A 5,000-nucleotide genomic window follows, 5' to 3' on the forward strand; every position below is an offset into this window, starting at 1 on the left:
TCATATAGTCCAGGCATATTAGAGAACAACGTTGAAGTGACAATGACTAGGTTTAAAATGTCCCTTATCAGAAAGTTCAACCTCAGTCCTTTGATGTTTATTAAACACATTTTCATATAAAGTTGGCGCTTCATACGGAAAAATGGCTTTGAAATTGACCCAAATCCTTCTTTGGGCTCTGTAAATGTCGTTTGGGGGTATGGTTGTAAAATGGTATCTACTGGTCACCCCAATGTATAAACTGAAAACTCTTTCTGCACCAGAACACGCAGAAAGGATTGTATCTGCCTGATGTCTGATGCTTTTCAAAATCCCCAACCACTAACACCTTCAAAACGGACTTTAACTGACACTGTTGTTTTTCCCTATATAATCCTTACTATTTTTCCGAGACGTCGTCGTGTTGTGTATTTAGCTTGCCACAACCTCATACATGGTCCTAAAAGTTAAAGTTGAAGAAAATACTAAAGATAAATGAAAAAGCTGACGCAGTGTCATTCGCACCGTGAATCCCCCCATGGGAACATACTAAAGTCTGGTTCCAAATAGGCTCAATTTCCTTCTATTTCTTTGTATTTCTGCCTCGTAGGGGTAGGGGTGTTCAAACCAAAGGCACCTTTAAACCAAAATTCAAATCACACATCTTACAATACTAAGACACTCAGCAGTAAAAGGGTGTCTGCTGGTAAAAAATTCCAAACAATCCTAAAAGTACTTCACTACTAAAAGTGCTTTTAAAAAGAGCCGTTATTTTTCCCTCTATATTCAGTATTGTGTTTTCTGCGAACATGTAGTCTATTTAGATGGTTGTCGTGTGCACTTGAGTTGCTAAAGCGTTTTCAGTTGGGCATATGTCGAAAAGCAAAGAATTAGCCCTTTGAAAACCATCAGAACTGTCACACAAAAATAACATTTACCTATCTCACCAACTGACCAAACATAGGGCTTTTCCTTATGTATTATGTATTGTCGTGTTTTTTGTAGCATACTTGTGAAAACAGCCACCACTGTTGTAAATGATACTTTAAAGAGCATTATTTCATTTTTACAGTTGAAGGACAACCTGGACTGCCGTATATTACAGCTGTTTTACAATCAGCCAAAATTTTCTTAACAAACGTATGTTAAGAACAACTCCCATAGTGAAATTGAAGGAAAACAAATTGAAAATCCCCCTGCCATAGAGGAGCTAAAGAATCAACAATAAACGACTGCATGGATAGCTTGATGCACGAATGCATTGCGGACATGTTTGTCTCCAACCAAGAGAAAGTTCCAAAAAATCCCTTTTGTGCTTCTTATTATACAGTGACGTCAAAGACAGCCTTTTCTGCTGTTCATACATTCAGGGGTTATGGTTACACTAAACGACGTAGTTGTAGCCATACTGCCATCCAGATTTATTTTTTCCTTGCGAGCAGTCACAGGGTGTTTGTGCTGTCTGCCAACCGTTAGATGACCCCGCCCAAGTCTGTTAAGGGACCGTTTGACCGTTATAGAACGCGTCTTTTTGATTTTTTGGCACAGTTGGAAACGGTTGATTTTTATCCCTACCATTGTTTCCAAACATTATATAGGAATGTTTTGTGAACAACGGATAATAGCCGCTACTCGCATGTGTAGCAAAAGTGAGCGTACATACTCACCCTGGTCGTCCAGCCGTTGTCCGTTGCCCGTCTTTATCTGTCTGTACTGAACATTACCTTTGGATATTTCTCCAACGCTATGAAGTGAAGAAACACCAAATGTTGCAAAATGTTGTATGACCCCAAGAGCTCAAAAAAGATACTTGAGAACCTTGACCTTACCATAAGGTCAAGGTCACAGGGAGAATTAATGTGGTCTAAAAACTGCAAAATTTCACATTGTGCCAGTTTTCTGGAAAACAAATTAAAAACAGCGGGCTTAGTTTTGTATGGTATACAAGAAAAAGAAAGCCTTATCTTCTGATACCATTTTGGTTGACCTCGCTTCAATGTCAAGGTCACAGGAGTCCTTCAAAGTTGAATTGTATACATGTTTTGAAGTGACCTTGACCCTGAACTATGAAAAAAATCTTTCAAACTTCATAATTGTGTGGGGCACATGTTATATACTGATATTGAGCCACATTTAGTCACATATCATCAAGGTCAAGGTCACTTTGCCCCTTATGAAATGTGACTGAAACGGGCAATTGAATCACTAAAAGTGACAATGTCTCTTTGTAGAAAGTGCCAATAAGTATGTTTATGCTTCCTATGTCTTGAATTGATAGCCTTGTGATGTGTGACCTTTGATGATCTTGACCTTGGCCAAAGGTCATGTGTAATTTGGTAGGAAAAATCTGTAAAACAGTTCTAATAGTGTACAATGTCCTTGCCAGCTTCAGTTGTTAGACCTTCACCTTCAAGGTCACCTGAAGGTCAAGGTCACTTTAAGACAAAGGTCAAGCATGAGAGTCGCATGGGCTTTGCTTTGTTAAGATTTTTTACCAAGACACATGGATTTCTTTACCCGGCTTGGTCACATTTTTCATAGGAGTGAATGTGACCTTGACCCTAACGATATGTGACCAGATGTGGCTCACTATGAAATTCTAACAAACGCCCCACTCAGTGTTTAAGTTTGTAAGAGATATCGTCCATAGTAAAGTTAAAGGGGCAAGCTCACATCAAAATATGTCTACAATTCAACTTTGAAGGGCTCCTCTGACCTTGACATTGAAGCGAGGTCAACCAAAATGGTATCAGAAGATAAGGCTTTCTTTTTCTTGTATACCATACAAAACTAAGCCCGCTGTTTTTAATTTGTTTTCCAGAAAACTGGCACAATGTGAAATTTTGCAGTTTTTAGACCACATTAATTCTCCCTGTGACCTTGACCTTATGGTAAGGTCAAGGTTCTCAAGTATCTTTTTTGAGCTCTTGGGGTCATACAACATTTTGCAACATTTGGTGTTTCTTCACTTCATAGCGTTGGAGAAATATCCAAAGGTAATGTTCAGTACAGACAGATAAAGACGGGCAACGGACAACGGCTGTACGACCAGGGTGAGTATGTACGCTCACTTTTGCTACACATGCGAGTAGCGGCTATTATCCGTTGTTCACAAAACATTCCTATATAATGTTTGGAAACAATGGTAGGGATAAAAATCAACCGTTTCCAACTGTGCCAAAAAATCAAAAAGACGCGTTCTATAACGGTCAAACGGTCCCTTAACAGACTTGGGCGGGGTCATCTAACGGTTGGCAGACAGCACAAACACCCTGTGACTGCTCGCAAGGAAAAAATAAATCTGGATGGCAGTATGGCTACAACTACGTCGTTTAGTGTAACCATAACCCCTGAATGTATGAACAGCAGAAAAGGCTGTCTTTGACGTCACTGTATAATAAGAAGCACAAAAGGGATTTTTTGGAACTTTCTCTTGGTTGGAGACAAACATGTCCGCAATGCATTCGTGCATCAAGCTATCCATGCAGTCGTTTATTGTTGATTCTTTAGCTCCTCTATGGCAGGCGGATTTTCACTTTGTTTTCCTTCAATTTCACTGTGGGAGTTGTTCTTAACATACGTTTGTTAAGAAAATTTTGGCTGATTGTAAAACAGCTGTAATATACGGCAGTCCAGGTTGTCCTTCAACTGTAAAAATGAAATAATGCTCTTTAAAGTATCATTTACAACAGTGGTGGCTGTTTTCACAAGTATGCTACAAAAAACACGACAATACATAATACATAAGGAAAAGCCCTATGTTTGGTCAGTTGGTGAGATAGGTAAATGTTATTTTTGTGTGACAGTTCTGATGGTTTTCAAAGGGCTAATTCTTTGCTTTTCGACATATGCCCAACTGAAAACGCTTTAGCAACTCAAGTGCACACGACAACCATCTAAATAGACTACATGTTCGCAGAAAACACAATACTGAATATAGAGGGAAAAATAACGGCTCTTTTTAAAAGCACTTTTAGTAGTGAAGTACTTTTAGGATTGTTTGGAATTTTTTACCAGCAGACACCCTTTTACTGCTGAGTGTCTTAGTATTGTAAGATGTGTGATTTGAATTTTGGTTTAAAGGTGCCTTTGGTTTGAACACCCCTACCCCTACGAGGCAGAAATACAAAGAAATAGAAGGAAATTGAGCCTATTTGGAACCAGACTTTAGTATGTTCCCATGGGGGGATTCACGGTGCGAATGACACTGCGTCAGCTTTTTCATTTATCTTTAGTATTTTCTTCAACTTTAACTTTTAGGACCATGTATGAGGTTGTGGCAAGCTAAATACACAACACGACGACGTCTCGGAAAAATAGTAAGGATTATATAGGGAAAAACAACAGTGTCAGTTAAAGTCCGTTTTGAAGGTGTTAGTGGTTGGGGATTTTGAAAAGCATCAGACATCAGGCAGATACAATCCTTTCTGCGTGTTCTGGTGCAGAAAGAGTTTTCAGTTTATACATTGGGGTGACCAGTAGATACCATTTTACAACCATACCCCCAAACGACATTTACAGAGCCCAAAGAAGGATTTGGGTCAATTTCAAAGCCATTTTTCCGTATGAAGCGCCAACTTTATATGAAAATGTGTTTAATAAACATCAAAGGACTGAGGTTGAACTTTCTGATAAGGGACATTTTAAACCTAGTCATTGTCACTTCAACGTTCCCTTCACTAAAGTGGCTAAGATGCCTGGACTAATATATCAGTGTTATGTTTCGACAAAAACGCAGCTGTACGCTCTGAAACATTTTGATATTAGTGTTATCTTTCAACACAGAATAGTAACTGTACACCCTCAAACAGGATGATCAAACGCGAAACATGTGTTACTTTTCATACTTTATTGTCCCATTGCTTCTAAATACGGGTCACTTCCTCCATTGGAAAGCTAGTATTTGACAACCAGATTTGACAAACGCTCAAAAATGCGACAGTCGAAACTGCCTTTGCGACCCCCTCTCAAAAACGACCACCTGTCCAAAACGGTTACCCCCAAAAGGATCCCTGACGATC

The 5,000-nt window shown here is 39.2% G+C and overlaps 1 protein-coding gene across 1 annotated transcript in view; it reads right to left on the reverse strand.

Moving 5' to 3' along the window:
• Positions 1-5,000, reverse strand: part of LOC138951346 (uncharacterized) — a 16,228-nt gene that overhangs the window by 4,333 nt on the left and 6,895 nt on the right. The gene's annotated exons all lie outside the window — the stretch shown is intronic.

Source organism: Littorina saxatilis, linkage group LG16, assembly GCF_037325665.1.
Source record: "Littorina saxatilis isolate snail1 linkage group LG16, US_GU_Lsax_2.0, whole genome shotgun sequence".
Classification (NCBI taxonomy): domain Eukaryota; kingdom Metazoa; phylum Mollusca; class Gastropoda; order Littorinimorpha; family Littorinidae; genus Littorina; species Littorina saxatilis.